At 35.2% G+C, this 12,224-nt stretch overlaps 1 protein-coding gene across 1 annotated transcript in view; it reads right to left on the reverse strand.

The window, feature by feature from the left end:
* Positions 1-2,511: 2,511 nt before the first annotated feature.
* Positions 2,512-12,224, reverse strand: part of LOC126249569 (uncharacterized) — a 66,371-nt gene continuing 56,658 nt past the window's right edge. The window contains exon 2 of the mRNA XM_049951232.1: positions 2,512-2,820. The gene's annotated coding sequence lies outside the window, so the exon portion shown is untranslated. The remainder of the gene's footprint in view (positions 2,821-12,224) is intronic.

The following is a 12,224-nucleotide window of genomic DNA, read 5'->3' on the forward strand; positions in this document are numbered from 1 at the left end:
AGACAAAGAAAACATCCTATTTCATAATGAAAACAAGTTAACAAAACCTACATAACTATGTTTTGTCAGTAAGTTCGAGTAACGATACAACAGAATACTTAAGGATAAATAATTTCAGTCATTTCAACAGTTAATAAATCCTGCTAAAAATGCTTAAAATGAGAAGAAACATGAATATCAGTATATGTGTTTCTTGTCTTGAGTTTTTAAGAAAAAACAGATGTAGTAGACATCAGTTTATGTACAGAAACTGAGCAAGCAACATTCAGAAGCAAGTATCCGTGTGCCAGTAGTAGAATGACAGGAACAGTTCTTTGTGATGAATCACCAAGAAAGTCATTCAATTTAATAAAAGAGCTTGTTTCTCTCAACAGTGCTCAAAATCAAGATGATATATCTGATTAGTGAAAAAGTGTGGAGGAGTTACAACTGTTCCAAGCAGCAGATGAAAAATGAGAAAGAAAAGAAGTGGCTGATATGAATGAGGAGGAACACAATCATAACATGAGGGGAGAGGGGGGGAAGAGGAGAGGGAGAGAGGGAAGGGGGTGAGAGGGGGGAAGGGGGGAGGGGAGGGAGAAGGGTGTGGCAAGTGACTCCATAATCAGTATGTTCACTGATATGCACAAACAGATATAACACTCATGATAACACCATATCAAAAGGAAAAAAAGAACAATAATCATCAGATTAATGGCTTTTGAGAATATTTGCTTTAAGAAATTATTAACTGAAACTGTACTTATTTGCTTTTGGGAAGTTAGCTGCAAAATAGAAACACAGTGTCAGCACTATGCGAAATCCCCTGTAGTTGATTCAAAATGTCTAATCATTGCACTACTTACCGCCAGAGGTAGAACACATTAGTTTTTAGGATGCCACTGGAGTTACAACAAATTATCAATATATGGCACAGCATAGATCTAAATTGGGAAAATATTATTCTGATTAATATTGTATAGTGATAGCTTTTTAATGTAAATCGTTATCATTTACCATAAATTCTGTCATCCACTCAGTCTGACACAAGACAATTTTTCTAGTCTTCAGCTTCGTGGCTGCTTAAATTCCATAACATTAAGCAACTGAAGTGGCATTCATGGACACCGATGTATATTATATTGTTGTGTTCATAAAATTGTTATAATTGCATTCAGAATTAGTACAACATGTCTAGATTATATTCTGGTGCCAGTAAATTTCTGCTTGCTTTGTTTCCTGGGTTTGATGCTATCTTGTCACCTTTTACAGTGAAAATTAATACTATCTTCAGTTCTCTGAATAGTCAATTCTGAATTATGTCAACATTGCAATAATTTTTTGTAGTTTTTCCATATTAACTTAGAAAATTATGCCTTGTAGTCAGTATATTCTCCAATAGAAAATTAATGCTTTGAAATAATATTCCATAACTCATTTTACATCTTGTGCAAAATATTTAGTACCACTGTTACTTAACAGATATATTTTATCTTAACAAAATTCATAAAGTTCACAAACTTGTATAAGTAAAATCACACAGAAAAGATCACTGTGGTCCCTATTACACTTAATCTTTCAAAGTGTATTCAAGTTTACTGATACTGTACTATACAACTATTGTTTCTAATACACTATTTTATACGTAGGGCAACCACAGCCAAAATATTCCATGATTTGAATAAATAAGACCACTACAATTGTTAGAATTCTTTATTGGAGGACAGACAGATAGCAGTTATTTGACACTGCCAACAGCAACGCTTCCTCCCCAGGCTGTCTACAGTGGAGGTTGGGGATGGCCTTAGTTCGCAATACATTTTTTCATAAATGCACATGTATTTGTGAGTCAGAAGTTTTAAATACTTGGACATAAATGTCGGGGATGGCTCTATCTGGTTTAAATAGAAACTTTAATCTCTTGACTTGAAGCACCTGAAGATAAAAATTTAATTTGCAAAACTGATAATGTTCTCCAACAAAGAATTCTAACAGTTGCAGTGGTCTTGTTTATTGAAATTATGGGATATTTTTTCTAACTATGAATGTTAGGGAAATTAGTAAACTGATCTGGTAATCACACTAGCAATCTGAGCAGCACATTTGTGCAATTCTTTGGTTGAGGTAAACACTCAAACAGTACCACATTTTTGTCAAAAATATATATTTAAAAAGCTGAACAATAAAGCAAATGTTTCCTACAAGTTGACATATTTCAGTCTGGATTCGGAAGTCAACGCTACATATGGGATTGAATTTTTTTAATCTTTAAAATTAGCAACAAAAATATGAACTGGGAATGGGAGGACAATAAGTTCTTAAACTGCTCAAACACGAGTAGAAGGAGATGTGGGAAAGTGCATAAGGAACATGAAAACCAATATTTTTTTTTTCTTTTTAGATACAAGCATTAACTAATGGAGAAAAGTTTGTTTTACAAATATTCAGTGGGGAAAAAAAAAATACTTTCATACTGTCACTGTGAGCTAATCAGAGGACTGACAATGTATACTTATTTCTGTATCTTATATTTATTCATGTGGAAGTAAATCTAGAAGACTATGAAACTTTGAGTACCCTTTCAACATCTGTTCTTCTTTTTCATCAGACACATTGTTGATTCAAACACATGGTGATATAATGCAGCCTCCTGTTAGGTACTTAACGGGGTGAAATATCTCTGTATCTCCAAAGTTCTCTCTCTCTCTCTTTGTTTCTTTATTAGAAACACATTGATGATAGGCCACTCCATAGTAATGTAGAATTTCCAATACTAGTTTCGGGTGCATTAATTTGATAGAAAATGAAACAAAGATTCTTGTTGTGCCAGCAGTGAGAAACCTGAAACAAGAAATACTGTAAGATAATAAAAAGAGACAAATGAAAACAATGTAATAAAGATTTTGTGTGTCAAAGATAGACCTTACACAATAAATGAACAATGTGTATGACAATTTCTGTCTTTAATAAATACAATTATTTTTATGTATTCATTTAATTGAAATATTTTTATGATGTCAGTAAATTCAATTATCTTTATGTAGTTGTAGCAGTAGTAGTAGTAGTACAGCAGCAGCAGCAGCAGTAGCAGTTGTAGTAATAGTTCATTCAGAAATACCAATATGATTGTATAATTTGAGAAAACCAATAAATGTAAATTAACATAAAATCAAAATTTTAAGCTTAATTTTAATCTTCACAATACCTACTCCAATCAAAACATAAACTGACATATAGCAGGCTCCAGCAGATTCAGACCCGACCAAAGGATAAGAATACTAGATTTCATAACTCGAGGTTTCTTCATACACCAAAGGAAAGAAATGGACGACAGGACACCAGACAGTCGAGTATTATGGAGGAAATAATCTGGGCCATGGGTCATGGGAGAGACGGTGAAATGTAAGAAATAGAAAGCTACACAGTGAAACATCACAAGTTAGAAAGCCTCTCCTTCACTCCAATAAAACACAACATGGAGTGTTTAGAAGAGCATGCAATTTACCTGATTCATTTATCCATTTTCTGTTTCATTTACAAAAAGCATATGGGAGAGGTGACTGGTTGCGTGTATTCATGTACGCAGTCGACTTGTCAGAAATACAAGAAACATGAGCAAACTAGAAGTAGAACCAAGACAAATATTTGAAGCAACGGCAAGAAAAGAAGTAAGTAACAATGTGCTAAGAACCAGCAACAAAAACAGAGGACACTCTAGAGAAGTTGCTCTGCTATATGGAGAATATGAAGCTTTCTAACAGATTCAAACTGTGTGCCAGATCAAGATTTGGGCCCAGAACTTTGCCTGGATATCAAGACCTGGACAGCTGAGTCAGTAAGAGCATTATCCACAGAGGGGAGGTTCCAGATTCAAGTAGCGGTCCAGCACACAATTTTAATCTCTCTCAAAATTTCAAAACAGCACTCACTCCCCTGCTGGATGAGACATTTGCACTGGAGTTCTCTATATTCATTCCACTGTTTGTATGCCAGTAAAGAATTTCCAACATCATATTGACTCCATGTCTGTTTAGCCCAAATATGTAATTACTTGGTTTATATGTTGGACCATCCCTAAAATTCTGAATGTGTAAGTTCCTGAATCTTCTAGGTAGGGCATTTTCACTGAGTGGGTCAATTTGATTAGCTAAGATCAATTCTCACAGTGACGCAATCAATATTCAGAGAGTTTCAAATAATTATTTCACAGATGGAAGTCAGACAGGCATAGCCTAGTGATGCTTTGATTAGACAGAAAAAAGTAGACAGATGGACTCAATAAACTACAAATCAGGTTTGTGACACTAGTGTTGTAACATGTAGAAAAGATGACAGTTCGCATACATTTACAGGTGTAAGAATCAATAACTTTTATTTACTAGTGACCATTCACATTAAACAGGCTTTGTCAATGGTAGTGTACAAGCATTTCAATGAGCATATCAGAAAACTTAAAACTAAAGTCAATACTGTGCATGTCATAGAAATCTTTTCTACAGCAAAATCAGTTGTCCGGCAGATAGTTTCATTGTTTTATTTTTGTATTTTTCAATAGCACTGATCCGTCACGAAGAGGTAACACATTAGACATTCCAAGGATGTAATTGGTGATTTTAGTTATACGGACATTAGCTATGGTCTAAGCCATGTTTCTGTAACATTTCATCTCCTAATGCTAAACACATCTTCAGAGGTTATAAAGTCTTTGTTGGTTGATTTGTAAACTCAAACAAGCTCAGTGAGGCAAACTGTTTATATGTAACAATGCAATGGTCAGGTTATGACATTATTTGATCACTACCTAAGAATGCAGAGTCATGCCAGCATATGTTATGGAGCTCGTACTGCTGAAGAGTTGGTGCTGTTCATTTTATTTAGCACTTTGGCCCTCAACTTGCCTAATTTCAGTCCTTTTCTGTTAAAGGTGTTTCCTAACTTCTATGGCGTACGTACATCCTGGCATAGCATGCATTTTATTGTTCTGAGGACACTCGATTCATCTGAATTCCAGTTTGTATTTGCTGATACTTTTCCTTGGTTCTGGCACGATGTTGGTGAATTTCTTTTCTGGCAATGACTTGTGTAATGTTGTTCCTGACATTGAGAACAGAAACACAAATATACAGTGTCACAATTGTAGTAAAAAGAGAACAACAGGGATCTACAGGACTAGCCTTACATACTGTATGGACACACTTTAATGGGATATCTAAAATGTTAAAAATATTATAAGAATATTTTTATACAAATATTGTATGAAATACATAATTGGAAGAGCTTGAAATACATCACAGAGACTTTAATCTGTGAGTATTATTAGCCTTTCCATTTCCTTATCTACACACAACGAACTGTGTATGCCATAATGATGTGGAACACAAAAACCAATCAAATTTTTATTTCTAAATTTGCACAGTCCATTCAGTAGAAATCACAAAACCTTTTGTGTCACTTTTAGCTACAACACTTGTCCCTAACAAGATGACAGAAAAATAATTATTGCTTTGCATTAACTTTTTTCATGATTTACCACAGCCTGGTAATTTTGTAAATACTTATACTTTCTTGTCGTTAGTTACACGCAATTATATTAATATTCAATCAGCTTGTTGCTGTAAGTTCCAAGCTTTTAAGCATAATGTAAAGATGTCACTGACCCAAAGGTTGGTTTGAATACCACAGAGCTTCACTAGGCATGGTTCTATTGTTCGTGGTCTGCTGTTACTTCCTCTGACTTTTGAACTGATTTATCCAGCTAGTTATGAGCGGACCTACATCTTAATGTGGACTCTGAATCAAAGTACAACTTGGTATTTTTCACATTATCAGACATCACCAGAGATGAAATAAGTGATGCATGAGAAATAAAAATTCTAGGATGGCGACGAACCCAAGAATTTTACATCCATACTCTGATACTTTAAAGCTGAGCCATCCTTTAACACTCAAATTACACCTTGTTTTGCCTTTTTTAATTCTTCTTCATTGTCTATGAAAGTTGATAACCAGGAGAATTGCTTAAGGATGGTAAATTTATACCAGCCACATTTGGTTTTTGTTTTGTTTAACTATGTCAAAAGACAAAAATGTCTTCTCTCATTCATGCCATCTCTGTTCAAACTGTTCCTGTCCCACTGTTAGGTGTTATGATATTTGGTGTGTTTGTTGTTTCACAATTAGAACAAAGCTTTTGACAACTGGTATAATATTTGTCATTCACAAATACATGTTTATAAGTCAACAGCTACACTTAACTCGAGGCCTAAATGCATAATGAGAGTAAAGACTTGGTGTTTGAAGGAATTTCCAAACACATGTTACTGAAAGCAACCACAAGAAGAAAAAGTAGTTGCTGTTGTTGCTCATTTCGGGCACTGAGCATCGTGGTCATCAGCACCCTAAGATCAAAACCTTTAAGCTGAGATCCCAGTAATGTTACCCTACTGTGTCTTCATTATTCAGAGACTGTGTATGACTTCAAATATAATCCTCCAACAATTTCCTCTCTCTTTGCTGTATGAAGGAACCTCAATTCAACTAGTTAGTACTGAAGTTAGTTTTTTTTTGTGTGTGTTAGTCATCCATCGACTGATAAGTCCTTTTACTTTTATTTAACTGCAGTTACATTTTGGAATTTCCTTTCTTACTTCACATTTTTTTAAAAAAAAGAGGCTGCCAAAATAGTAATTAAAACCAGTCACTCCTGAGCATTGCACTAAGAGCATACAAAGTCACAAATCCAATGACAAACTTTAATTAATTTTTAGTAGCTATAGATTTTTTATTTTCATTACGCAATGGTTTGCATGATCAGCGCTATTCACTGAACTGAAATGTCATGGAGGGATAATATCTGATATCCACCCTCAAACTTGACGAAGGAAATTATTCGAAACAATTGGCATACTAACAACAGTTCCATGATACTTTTCCTCTCTTATGAAGTTTGTTATGAATAACCACTCATAATTTTAAAATAATAATAGCATTTATAAACAAAATATTAAGAACAATAATGGCCTCCATTACCTACAACTTACCCTTAAGGGGCTCCGGAAAGGCTCAAAATCATGAAAAGTTCAATTTTTACTTTTTTGCGTTTTCTGAATCTGCAGACTATTACCTTTTAATAGATACATAATTTATTCAATTCCGAAGACTACAAGTATTTTTAAATTTTTTTTGAAATGTGTTCTACATGGTCGTGACCCACTGTGACGCTGTTAAACTGCTGTCAAATGGTGTTATTATTAACGTCCGTGTTCATCAGGTACATTTTAGTGATGTGAGATAAAGTATGTGTTGTGGCTAACCTGTGATGGTTCAATATATATCGCTGGTGTGATTGTCGATTGTTTCATGTTTATTTACTCTGTCGTTATCTCGAAAATATTCATAATTAATTCTGTTTCTTGAGTCTCTGTTTTGTTGAAGTATAATAATGAGTAAAAGTAAAGTTATTAGAAATCCTCTGAAGGCTTTTAAGAAAAGGAGAAATGTTGGAAAGCCAAAGGTATGTGTTATTACTGTAAACAATAGACAATGAAAATCCCCAACATAGCTTGTGTCCCAAAGAAGAAGACAGTTGGTGTAAATATAACAAAGGATTGCTAACTGGTGAAGTGTACACTCATAAGCATAGTCTGCCTCATGCAATAATGGAGGTGATAAAACCTATTTTCAGAGACTTAGCAGCACCTGAACTGTTGAAAAAGTGTATTCACGGAAAAACTCAAAACCCCAATGAAAGTGTAAATAGTGTTATATGGTCGAGAATCCCCAAGACTGTATTTGTTGGAATAGAAACACTTCACTTTGGTGTGTATGATGCTGTTGCGACTTTCAATGATGGCAACATTGTAAGGTGAAAGGTATTTAGAAATATGGGAATGAAGATAGGTTCTAACATGGTACGAGCGATGCTTGCTTTAGACAAGGAACGCCTTCGGGCTGCAGACAGGGCTGTAAAGAGTCTAGAAATACAAGCAAGAGTAAACAGGAGGAGGAACAAGAGGAAGCTGGAGGAGGAGTTTGCAGAGGATGAAGATAATCCATCCTATGGACCTGGAATGCACTAAAAAGTTAATCCAATCTTTGTCGATCGATTCCCAAAACTTTTATTTTCTCATACTAATTACATGTTTTCTAAGGATCTTCCAAACATATTTGTTTCAAACTTTCAGTAAATGTTACACAGTACCTTCTGCATAATTTAACACAGCCTTTTTCCAAAAAACTGTATATTTTTGAATATATAAATAAAAAATTGCAAAAAAATGTTGTGAATTTTCATTACAATTGAAAAAAAAATCATCTTTAATAACTGAACTAAAATTTTGTAAAATCCCTGTGTTAAGTTGTAGCCCATATTCCAATAAATAATCTGTAAAACGTTCAACTTCCTACCTCAAATACTTTGTGAGGAAAGATGTAATTTATAAGCGTTATTTTAACATTGCAAGTATAGGGCGTTCCGGAGCCCCTTAACCTTGTACAGGATGGATGAAAGTATACAGACATAAAAATATTTTACCATGTCCTTTGTGAATTAAATATACTGGTAGACTATGAATATGAGAATTAAATATACTGGTAGACTATGAATACAGTTTTAAAAACAAACCAAAAACTTTTCGGTTTAAAAACACTGTCTACGTCCTGGACAATTTTCTGAATAGACAGTATCTGTGTATGGTTAGGTTGTATTTATGAAGTAACATTACAGATTAAGAGTAAAGTAAAAGTCTAATTATGTACATAGTTAGCTTGCAGCCATATTTTCACTGAGAAAATGTATAATATTGGTAAACTTACTGGCATAATTGCTAGTTGTCGCAAATGTCATTAACAGAATATCCGTATAACTAAACAGTTTCAAAATCTGGTATTTTCTAACACAGCAGAATTTCCATTCAAAAGGTTTATCTGCTGCTGGTGATTATGGGTTTACAGAGACTAAACATCTACGGTCATCAATCTCTTACCCATCCCACAGGATAGAATCAGTGTATCCCACCTGTTTGCCTCTTGAGTAAATTCTATGTCCAAGTGTGAGAAAGTTTTCTAAATGTTTGTATAGGATGTATCTGATGCTAAACATGTGTACCAGGCCAATATTCTCCAATTTGGATGTGGGAATCTGCATAAAAACCACAACCAGAGTGGCCGGCGGGGTATTGCGAGGCGGCGTGTGTCCCTGTGTATTGGAAGGGGTGCTTTAACTTGCACAGCTATCTGGGCAGGAACCTGATATGTTGACATTATTAATTTGTAGATAGTTAAATCTATAAAGATTAGTTTGTGATTAACCAATATCCTTTAACCCTAGATCACCAGCTTATCATTTTGATGATGCACGATTGCTTAATCAGTTATGTTTTTCACATCACTTAATCAGTTATGTTTTTCACATCACACTGCTATACTTCATTGTAGCTTCCTAGCTTTTGAAATGGTTGATTATCGAGTATGCACTGTTGAAACTCACTGGTTTGATTCCACAGTACTAAGCGCTATGTCATAAATTTTATGAGAATTTGTATCTACATATCCAGAATTACATGCGGTAACTTCAAGAACCAGAACTATTTCTAGCAATAACATTGGTTCAGTACATATATAAAACAGTATAATGAGCATAATGTGTGCTGTCAAGCATTTGAATTTTTATTTTATTTTGGATGAGTATTCTGCATGGAGACGACCAAAATGACACAGAAAATCATGAAAATTCTTGGAAAAAAAAAGATGAAAGTGGATTTGACAGTGATTCTAGTTTGAACAAAGAAATTAGAGTCTGATGAAATGGTAATGCCCCATTCAGATTGCGAAGATATTCCAGGGCCAAATACTGACATGAGTCAAAGCAGTCCTGAAGACAGTCTTGTGCTTGGGCAATGTGGACAGAAATGAAAATGGCTTGAATCTGAAAATTCTAATGAATCCACATCTGAAAGTAAAGAAGATCATACAATTTCCTCACCATCAAGGAACACGAATACCGTGTTGGGGGGGGGGGGGGGGGGGGTAATAACAATTACCGCTGGTCCGTAATATCTGCCAGTTGTTCAAGTTGTCACACACCAAACAGAGATGTTATCCTCCTCATTCAGGCGCCCATTCAATGGGCTAAGGCAGCGAAGACACCTCTGGAGACATTTTCTTTCTTTTTCATGTATCAGATGATAAACGCTATAGTGGCACGTACTAATGAAAAGAAACCGATGGGAGGAAATCAAGAAATAAAACATTGACACACACTAAACCAAACCTGCCTAGCAGAGATAAAGGTCCTCCTTAGAATCTTTGTAATAGCAGCAGCTTAAAAAAACAGTCATCTGTCTGTAAGACAAATGTTCAATACAGATTAAGTTGGTTCTCTATACAAAGCAAAATGAGTTCTGAAAGGTCTGAATTCTTAGTCTCATGTCTGAAATTTGATAACAAATTTGTCAAGCTACAAGAGAAAACTATTATTTCACACGAATAAATTTGAGAACAGTTTACTCAAAACAGAAAAACCTGTTATAAACCGGAGCCATTTGTTACTGTAGACGAGCAACTGTTGTGTTTTCATGCACAATGTCCTTTCCACTTTTACATCCTAAACAAATAAAACAGATATGGGATGAAAATAGTAATGACCTGTGACACAAAAACAAAGTACATGGTCGACACATCTCCTTACCTACGAAAATGCAGACAGACCATTGGAATGCCTCTTGGGGAATTTTATGTAAAGTAAATGACCAAGAGTCTTGAAGTGTCAAATAGAAACATCATGGTAGACAATTGGTTGACCTCACTGAAACTGGCAGGTGATCTTTCAAAAGATAAACTCACACTGGTGGGCACTATTCACTCCAACAAACCTGAAATACCCTGAGCTACTGTCCATGAAAAACAGAAACATAGGTACATCTATGCTTTGCTTTGACAAAGAAAAAACCCCTGATTTCATATACAGCACAATCAAATAAAATGGTTGTTCCGCTGTAAACTGCTTATGACCAGCCCACTGTCAATGGCATCAGTAAGAAACCACACATAATAGAGGATTACAATGCTACCAAATTTGGAGTAACATGTTGGACCAGATGTGCAGCACCTATTCATGTAGCTGGAAAACCAGAAGACAGCCACTAAGTGTATTTTATGGCATGATAAATATTGGGTGTGTGATGTGTGATGCTCGGGGTATCGATACCTATAATAACCGGCAGCAGAGAGCCAACAGATTGCCAAGAAAAGACTTTTTATACACTTGGGTGCAGAATTCGCTAAATTCTGGATGATGAAGAGGCTAGAAACTCCCAGCCTACAAACACACTTTTGAATAGCCATACAAGATGTCCTAAACTAAAGCATCACCATTACAAAGGCGAGAACAACCTACCACTGGCAAGAGAACTCTTTGTCACATCTGCCCTTCTAAAAAAGAATGAGGCTCATATTGCAGAGAATGTCTTAACACTTACTGCAAAGAACACTGAACAGATCTGTGCACAAACTGGTGTAAATGAAGAAATGCGAACTGTAAAAGCACAAGAAATTACTTAAAGATGCGATTTTGTTTTGAGTTATAGCATTTTATTGCATTTTCAATTTCCTGTGGTGTGTTTCTATGAACATCATAAAAAGAAGTAAAATTTATGAGGATTTGTGTTAGGTGTTATTGGAATAGGCTTTGTGATGTAGTGTTAATCATAATTCTCTCAGTTTGTTTCAGAAGTCTGATCTAAGGTTCCAGGAAGATCATTGAAATTAATTGAAGTTACAGATTTTCTTTATAGTTGCATCAATATGACAATAGGGGTCTAGTACATTATATTGAGTGTTTCCCACCTGATACACAAAAATCATCTTGCACCGACACCTACAAGGTTTTGTCTTCAAAACGAGCATGTTGTATTGTCAAGGGTTGAAATTTATGTCCTGGGCCCAAATTTGAAGTAGCCAGTTTCCTATATTCCAACTGACTATGTGTTCTACACTCATTCTTACACGTTAGTGAACGCAGCACTACAACAGTTATTAGATAATACACTGGCACTCACTCGCTTCAGGAGGAGTACCACAACTTCCATCACCCAGAAGTCTGGGAAGCCTTAAATAGGCTACCTTCCAGCTCTATGTTAGGTATTTTATCATGCTATAATAGATGATACCATTTTCTACACAAACTTGCCCACTTAGTTGTCACATGGAGAAAATGTAGTCGTACTGTTTGATACTGTTGGATGTGA

Source organism: Schistocerca nitens, chromosome 3 (genome assembly GCF_023898315.1).
Source record: "Schistocerca nitens isolate TAMUIC-IGC-003100 chromosome 3, iqSchNite1.1, whole genome shotgun sequence".
Lineage (NCBI taxonomy): Eukaryota > Metazoa > Arthropoda > Insecta > Orthoptera > Acrididae > Schistocerca > Schistocerca nitens.